We start from the raw sequence: 9,470 nt of genomic DNA on the forward strand, positions 1-9,470 counted from the left end.
GCAGTGGTGGGCACTCTGATGCTGGGCACTCTGATGCTGGGCAGTGGTGGGCACTCTGATGCTGGGCACTCTGATGCTGGGCAGTGGTGGGCACTCTGATGCTGGGCACTCTGATGCTGGGCAGTGGTGGGCACTCTGATGCTGGGCAGTGGTGGGCACTCTGATGCTGGGCAGTGGTGGGCACTGTGATGCTGGGCACTCTGATGCTGGGCAGTGGTGGGCACTCTGATGCTGGGCAGTGGTGGGCACTCTGATGCTGGGCAGTGGTGGGCACTCTGATGCTGGGCACTCTGATGCTGGGCAGTGGTGGGCACTCTGATGCTGGGCACTCTGATGCTGGGCAGTGGTGGGCACTATGATGCTGGGCAGTGGTGGGCACTCTGATGCTGGGCAGTGGTGGGCACTCTGATGCTGGGCACTCTGATGCTGGACAGTGGTGGGCACTCTGATGCTGGGCAGTGGTGGGCACTCTGATGCTGGGCACTCTGATGCTGGGCAGTGGTGGGCACTGTGATGCTGGGCACTCTGATGCTGGGCAGTGGTGGGCACTCTGATGCTGGGCACTCTGATGCTGGGCAGTGGTGGGCACTCTGATGCTGGGCACTCTGATGCTGGGCAGTGGTGGGCACTCTGATGCTGGGCAGTGGTGGGCACTCTGATGCTGGGCAGTGGTGGGCACTGTGATGCTGGGCACTCTGATGCTGGGCAGTGGTGGGCACTCTGATGCTGGGCAGTGGTGGGCACTCTGATGCTGGGCAGTGGTGGGCACTCTGATGCTGGGCACTCTGATGCTGGGCAGTGGTGGGCACTCTGATGCTGGGCACTCTGATGCTGGGCAGTGGTGGGCACTCTGATGCTGGGCACTCTGATGCTGGGCAGTGGTGGGCACTCTGATGCTGGGCACTCTGATGCTGGGCAGTGGTGGGCACTCTGATGCTGGGCAGTGGTGGGCACTCTGATGCTGGGCACTCTGATGCTGGGCAGTGGTGGGCACTCTGATGCTGGGCACTCTGATGCTGGGCAGTGGTGGGCACTCTGATGCTGGGCACTCTGATGCTGGGCAGTGGTGGGCACTCTGATGCTGGGCAGTGGTGGGCACTCTGATGCTGGGCACTCTGATGCTGGGCAGTGGTGGGCACTCTGATGCTGGGCACTCTGATGCTGGGCAGTGGTGGGCACTCTGATGCTGGGCAGTGGTGGGCACTCTGATGCTGGGCACTCTGATGCTGGGCAGTGGTGGGCACTCTGATGCTGGGCACTCTGATGCTGGGCACAGGTGGCCAGGGGGGGGTGTCTCAGACACACACTCTCATACTTACACATACAATTACTTAGCAGACGTATGTCCCACACGTCTATTGCACTGGTGTTGTGCGGTGAGCTGGATGACGTACATCGAGCTGGATGACGTACATGCAGCACGTATAACACTGGTGGAGTGCGGTGACGTACCGTACCCCGAAGTCGATGACGTAGGTGCGGTACGTCTCCGTATGACACTGGTGTTGTGCGGTGACGTACCGTACCCCGAGCTGGATGACGTACATGCGGCACGTATAACACTGGTGGAGTGCGGTGACGTACCGTACCCCGAAGTCGATGACGTAGGTGCGGTACGTCTCCGTATGACACTGGTGTTGTGCGGTGACGTACCGTACCCCGAGCTGGATGACGTACATGCGGCACGTATAACACTGGTGGAGTGCGGTGACGTACCGTACCCCGAAGTCGATGACGTAGGTGCGGTACGTCTCCGTATGACACTGGTGTTGTGCGGTGACGTACCGTACCCCGAGCTGGATGACGTACATGCGGCACGTATAACACTGGTGGAGTGCGGTGACGTACCGTACCCCGAAGTCGATGACGTAGGTGCGGTACGTCTCCGTATGACACTGGTGTTGTGCGGTGACGTACCGTACCCCGAGCTGGATGACGTACATGCGGCACGTATAACACTGGTGGAGTGCGGTGACGTACCGTACCCCGAAGTCGATGACGTAGGTGCGGTACGTCTCCGTATGACACTGGTGTTGTGCGGTGACGTACCGTACCCCGAGCTGGATGACGTACATGCGGCACGTATAACACTGGTGGAGTGCGGTGACGTACCGTACCCCGAAGTCGATGACGTAGGTGCGGTACGTCTCCGTATGACACTGGTGTTGTGCGGTGACGTACCGTACCCCGAGCTGGATGACGTACATGCGGCACGTATAACACTGGTGGAGTGCGGTGACGTACCGTACCCCGAAGTCGATGACGTAGGTGCGGTACGTCTCCGTATGACACTGGTGTTGTGCGGGATTGTGTGGTGCAACGTACCCAGACATGACAGTCGTGCAATGGAGATGTGCTCGTATGGCAACACGTACAGGTATGTTGGTGTTCGTTGTACTCACCTTCTGCGCCGTCGTCGGTTTCTATATACGAGGTGGTGGGCGTACAGGATAGGGATGACACGGACGATGGCGTTCATGTCTTGCTTGTCGTGTACCGGGTGCCGGGTTTGACGGAGTGTGGGTTTACGGTAGTTTAGAGCTCTCGTAGCAAAAGAGCCGTACGGTGTGTGTTCGACACGGATCGTACTTCCTGGGTCGGAAGGCGCGGTCTATTTACGTACGGACGCAGCGTGGTGCGTCAGCCGACTGCAAATCGTACGGATTTTCGATTTGTACGGTGTTTTGTACGAGTCGTACGGAGCCACGCATTTATTTGTGATCGTACTTGCTGAATCGTACGGGGACGCCTACGGGTGCTATTCGTACGGGGAAAAACGCTCCGAACTGCAATTCGGAGCGCTTTTTACCGGATCGGAATCGACACCACTAGTGTCTGATTTTTACAACAGTATAAGGACTCAGCGTCAGGGGATAGACAGTTTGGCCAGGCTGCAAAAGAGAACAGACTTGGGGATGGAAATCACGGACGAGCAATGGCAGTACTGATGTGAATTAACACACACTATTTCAGTCAGTTGCAGATTTAAAGTTATTCACTATACATTTTTACAGAGGATCTATTATACTCCTGAAAGGAAGTTCAGGTTCCAGCTTTCTGATACTGATCGGTGCGAGAGGCCATTTGGCCTGGGAATGCTCTGCTGTGGGGCACTACTGGTCGCAAATTCTTGCGCTCCTGGAGGCTATAGGCATTACGTTTGACAGAGCCCCCTTGATCATGTTACTGGGTCATATTGCGTTTATTCCTAAGGGCTGTAGAAAATTCCATAACATTGCATTGTTATTGCCAAAACGGAGGCTGGCATGTCGTTGGGGGAGGGGGAGAGCCCCCAAATTTAAGGCTCGGCTGCAGGACATTACATACTGTCAGGAACAGGCTGCCATTTATGCAGAAACTCAGCCGTTGGCGTCTAGGCCCAAGGACATCTGGGGCCCCTGCAGCCCTATCTCCTATGTGTTAAACAAAGGGTTCAGGCAGATCAGGTCGATTACCCCTTTCAAGGTTTGCCCGGCGTCAGCCGCTTCTCACCCAACTCACGATTATCAAATAAAAAGGCAGGCGCTGGAGACTGGAAGGCAGGAAACAGGAGTTTATTTCCGACGGAGCAGAAAACATCAGATCAGACAACGAGGTATCGTTTCGAGGTGCTCTAACAAGTTTCTCTACGGCTCCGTCTTTTATATACAGGTTTATGATGCACAAACATTCCTTATTGCAATAAAGACACTTTGAAGTACAAAAAGGGCATGTTTGGGATCCCAGCTCCAGGCCTATTCCCATACCGGCCGCTCTGATGTTGTTTTCCCCTCCCAAATGTAACATGTGATTGCAATCTGCAGCCGGACATTCCAACAGGACACGAGGGCAGGAGGGGGTAGTCTGATCTAAGGTTGGGCAGGCGATAAGATCACGTTTTGCTATGCGGGGCCGGGGGGGGTATATCCACGAGACCTAGTTTTATGACTTGGGACTGGGTCGAGAGGCCAGGTGTAGCCGGGGGGGGTCATCAGAAGAGAGGAAGGGTGTTCCTGGGAGGAATGCAGGGGTGTGGGTCAGATCTAGGGGTGTGAAGGCCTTCATTAATCACCGCTCCTCTGATGTGAGGCGAGGTCCTACTGTAGGAAGCAATAAACTGCATCTGTTGGGCTAGGTGATGGCCTGGGATCAGGCCGGGCAATCGGGCAGGGAGGAAGAGGTTACCGAAAGGGTCTGTTCTAGGGGTGGGATGAGAGAGCGAGGGGGCAGGGGTTCAGCACGGAGGCAGGGTCGTGTTTAGAGGTGCGTTTATGGCCCGCGCAGGAGAAACCGGGGGCTGTCAGGGCGCGGGGAATACTCGCGAGGCTGGGGAGTGGGAGAGAGAGAGAGAGACGCAGGCTATTGGCAGTGGGCAGAGAGGTCATGACACAAAAATGGCTACTATCTATGTTCGTGATGGGGCCTAAAAGGGGACAAGATGGCGGGGCCACTGTTTCGTGACTTTCGCTTTACCTTCAACAGTGGCGAGGGTGAACACAAATGAACGCCGCTTATGTACATATACATTGTCATTTTCCTCAGTCGCCGCTTTTTAACATAAGTTAGGTCATTTCCGTGTATATCATAACTGACGGGGTGTACATATAGTCGTGTGTTGTCAATGAAATAGTGTTTGTCAATACTGGTGGACTTGCATATAACCGTGTGCAATTGATGCGACATACGAGGTGGAATACATATAAATTTACATTTGTCGTATTTAAAAAGTGACCGATGAAACATTTTACAGGCAAAAAGTGGTTGAGGGAGGAATTTAGTCCAATACAAGCAATTAGTCAAGGGGTGTAGAAAGTTCCGAAAAAAAGGGGAGGGGTCTTCGCCACAGTGTCCTTTTTAGTAGCGAGCCATCACTGGTAGGCTCTGGTAGTTCGTTTTCTTCCGTTGGCGCTGTTGAGCACCGGTGGTGGAGCTATAGGTCCAGCTCGGATCCTTCTTTACACGTCGCAGGGTGCGATCTGTCTTCTGCTGTTAGACCACAGTCCTGTTTCCTAACTAATCTTTTTAAGGGCGCCTCATGCTGGGCACCCGCATTTCCTTTCTCCTTCCGTGGCAAACCCTATTCTACCTAAATGCTGTTCTTTTTTTCTGAGTCAAAAATCCATGTGAAAGGGAAAGAGGGGGGTTTTGTCGGATAATCGAGGGAAGAGAGGGCGGAGTGGGACCAGATCTTTGAGACAAACCAAGGGAGCAAAGGGTGATGCGCAGGCAGGTCCATCAACCGGGCTCAAAGGGGCGGGGACTTCTGGCAAGCGTTGGTCAACAAGTAGAGGGCTTCAAGGCAGCCCTCCATTCCTTCATTTTCTGCGTTTGAGAGTGGTGCATCGTCCCGCGTCCCGTTGCTCTGCGGCTCCATCTTAGGTCGAGGTCATACGTGCCTCATGATCTGTGGCCAGGCTGTGCGTCGCGTCCGGCCCCTCTCTTCCGGTGACTGTGTGTCCTTGAATGGGTACAAAACAGGTTTTAGAGAACTGACAAGAGAAGATATTTATACATTTCAATTCCGTCCCAAATCTAAGTAGTTGGGGGTTCGTTCATCGGTCACGGTCAGAAGTTATCACTGTGGAGCATGTATACAGGCATGTCTACTGAGTATGTGCTAAGCCTATTTGGCGTTCATTCATGACGTACAGGGAGAGATCCGACTCTTATTGACTGTGTACTTCATCAAACTCGAAATCGGATCCTTCGGTAGAGACTCGTTTTTCTACCCCAAGCCCTGGCAGTCTTCTATCATCATGAGAGAGGTAGAGGCTAAACACTCTTTTCTCGGGGAGCAACAGTTAATCAGGGTCATCAGTTATACTTCGAGTTTTCGGAGCTGGGGTCAAGCGGGAGGAACGGGGACGTTTTGGACATCCGTACTTGGGTGCGGAGGGGTGGGGCAATCTGGGCATAGGAGATTGTGTTTCTAACGAGCTGAGAACAGAAGGCCACTGACGTATAATCCTCCTATAAAAAGGGCCAGATTAGGGGACATCAGTCGTCTTACCTGTCCTTTCCTTCATAGCCAATTCAAGTTCTATCATTTTTACAGAAAGGAGAGGTAGTAATATGGCAAATTACAATTGTTTTAGTTTCTGGCAATTTGTCGAACACCTTTGTGTTCGAAAAACCAATTAGGCTCGTGCCGGCGGGGGCACAACGTTACCACACAAAGGAAGAGGGAACAGGGGGACCCTCGGAGAGAGAGTCGTCCGCATTTTAAATGAACTATTCGGTACACGTACGACATGGAGAGAAAGAAAGAGAGAGAGAAACGTGTACAATAATAGGCCATTTTAGTGCGCACCCAACACAAAACAGTAGGGGTCATGTTATATAGAAACACAGACTGAGGGACAACGTAAATCCATATACTACGTACACATGAATTCAGGCGGGGGGTACATGTATTTACATACAGAACTCAAGACAAAACATAGAACAGTACTTGGCCAAAGATATTTCCTCCTGCATGCTGCGCATCCTTAGTTTCCTATTTAATTCGCCTGGCTGTCTTTTGCTGTTGGTCTCTGTTGCAAATACTTACACTTTCGTCAATTGTTCGGGAACTAACCTGGTCGGGCTAGTACTTACGGTGGGATCTTTGAATCGTTTTTAGCGAATGGGTATCCAGGCTGAGGCAACGGAGGGTGTCAGTTGGGGGAACAATGGGCAGCTTCGAGTTTCATGTCGTAAGAATATACTCGTAGGTGCACGTCATTCTTGGTTGCATTATTCGGGGGCCGGTTGGAGTCATATTTTTGTCATACTGCAATAACCCGCCAAGTTTCTGCTTCAGGCCACCCCGTTTTCCCCATTCCATCGGCCGTTCACTCATCACTCAAGTCGTACAAAAACATCTCTCTTATCAGGTCAACGCGTGCAACGTATATCCAGTCGTGTTACACACATCCGGTCATACACGCGTGCATTCATATCACCCTAATTCGCGTTGCTTAGGTCTTCTCCACACTTTAGTCGATGTTCCGATGCGACCTGCAGAAAGAAGGGGAAGAAGGAGGGGTGGGGGCAGCGTTTAAAACACATCCGCGCGCATAAACCCAAAAGGCTTTTACTTACCACGTATTCGACCTATCTCCGCGGGGTGCAGTCCCTTCCATCTCGGCGTTTTAAGCCCAGAGGGACTGGTGGTGCGGGAGGCATAATCATTGATGGACTGTATATTGCATAGATCGCCCACTTGTGGTATTGCGGATCTTGTGTGGGGGGGGTCGAAACAAAAGGGCAGTCAGTGTAAAGTGGGGGTGAACTCGTGTTCTTCCTTCGAGGAGGCGGGGTGGTCTACAGTGATACCGGGTCTGGCTTATGGGCATCTGAAACAATTTCCCTGAGATATGTGGCATATAAAGAAAAAAAAAACAAACATCGGGACCTTTGTCGATTGCTTTATGTTGCACAAAAGTAAAATAAAATTAAAAAAACAACACACGCAACGAGCTTGGACCATTCATATTTGCAATATTTCTGGGTACTTTGCTTTTTAACCTTTAAGTGATCGAATTGCCTTATTTTGCCGGTATTTTACGTATATCGGAAACAATGGTCATGTATTCGAACTTACCAATCCAAGAGCTACGACTATTTTTGCTTTTCACAAAACTTTTATTTAAAAAAATGCTGACGTACAAATGCAGGCCTACAACCACGTGGGCCGGCCACGGAGCAGACTGGAACTGTACCTGAGGGCATATTTATTTAAGGAAAACGTAACTGAGTCGGTGGTCGTTTTATTTCATCAAGGTACGATAAGTGCAATAAAATTATAGCGAAAATTTATTGTGGGCAAGTACCATAAGTGTTGAAAATTCGAACTTTCAATAATACTGTAATCAATGACGCGTCAGAACTTAATATCAAATCATTGTCCGAATGTTCAATCAATACTCATCCCCTCCCGCCATGTGCTTAAAAAAACTGCATACATATCTCATGATATCAAATCTGAGCATCCGGAACACAACAGGGAGTTGCGGGTTTCGTTTGTACCGGCGCCATTTTGGGTGGGGTCAGGTGGGTCCAAGTATAGTCAAAATGTCTCCACCAACTCGTGGTCGGACCAGAACCTCTTTCGGCAGTCCAGAAGTTTCGTTAAGGGGCAACAGAAGGTACCGGTGACATGAACCATCAATCAAAGAAAAGGGAGGGGGCAACAATCTTTCCTACCGGGTCATACTGATGTTCCACCGGAACTGATCAAATCGGTAGTCTGCAGTATTTTTGGTCATTCAAAACTGAGGCTGGCGCCAGCATGAGGGCGCCAACGTCTCGTGGCTACGTCTTGGTCGTTCTGCGGGCAATCATGGCAGTCGTTCCCCATCGGGGGCATGGGGCCCCTGCAGTTCTCGTAGAATCTTCAAAGCTGAGGAGAACGCTTGTGGACGGGGGACTCGTTTTCTAGCTGGCCAGCGACCAGGCCATCCTTGCACGTCAGGCTCATTCCTGCAGAGTCGACCGCCATTTTTAGGAGTTCTGCAGCTACCGGCAGTCACTGGGTCGAAAGAGCAGATGGATTCCAGCCTGCCGGACGAGGCGTCATTGCACCGCCGCAGTGGACGAGACCCTGCTGGGTGAGTGGAGCGTCGCTGCACCGCAAGAGTGGACGAACCCTTTGCCGGGTGCGTGGAGCATTGGGGGTGCAGCTGAGGAGCCTCCGCCTGGGGAGGTGGGAGAGGCTTGTCTGCGCCGCCTCTCCCTCCCAGTGCACCCCACGCCGTCTCGCTGACATTCGTTATGGCTGGACCAGGCGATGAAAGGGGGGGGGTCGGAGGCATATGCAAGACATCCCCCCCCGTGGCCTGCAAGGCGCCAGGAGAAGAAGGGAATGGGAGGACCAGTACATTCCGGGCCGGGCCATTCACCCCACGACTTCTCCGGCCGATGGCGGCCAGCTGCTCTTTACCACGGCCACAGGAGCGGGTCCCCCGGTCAGCCAACCGCGGGGTTCGTCGAGCGGAACGCTGATACATCCTGGGGCAGGCCTCGGCGCATGGTGTCGCCTCCGGGCTATTTGCGCAATGGTCCTCCACCCCAGGCCGCCACCGACGCTACCTCGCCAGCTGATGGCTTTGTAGACTTTCTAACGCCCAAAAACCTACTAAAAAGTAGCCCAAAGTAGCCCAACATTGCTACTTTGAGGAAGGAGGGACAGGAACGGCGTCAAGCAGGCGGCGAATTGCATTGTGGGTTTGGTGTTGCAGCCGTTTGCCATGTAAATAGTTGTTTAATATATAGTTGTAAAATAAAACGTTTTAACATGTTCCCTTGCTGGAGTGTTGTATATTTCTAATATTTGCCTAGGGTTTGTCGTTATTTGGGCGGGGTGGGCGGTGGAGCCGAGCTGTCTTGCAGTCATAGCGTCGAGTTCGGCTCTTCTCACTAGTTTCATATTTCCTGAGGGGTTGTTCCTAATGTTTCCATTTCAGCGAGGTCAAAAAGAGATCTCATCAGTGGCCTACTGATGTTGCTCG

The sequence above is a fragment of the Lissotriton helveticus genome, chromosome 6, assembly GCF_964261635.1.
Source record: "Lissotriton helveticus chromosome 6, aLisHel1.1, whole genome shotgun sequence".
In the NCBI taxonomy this organism is placed as follows: Eukaryota; Metazoa; Chordata; class Amphibia; order Caudata; family Salamandridae; genus Lissotriton; species Lissotriton helveticus.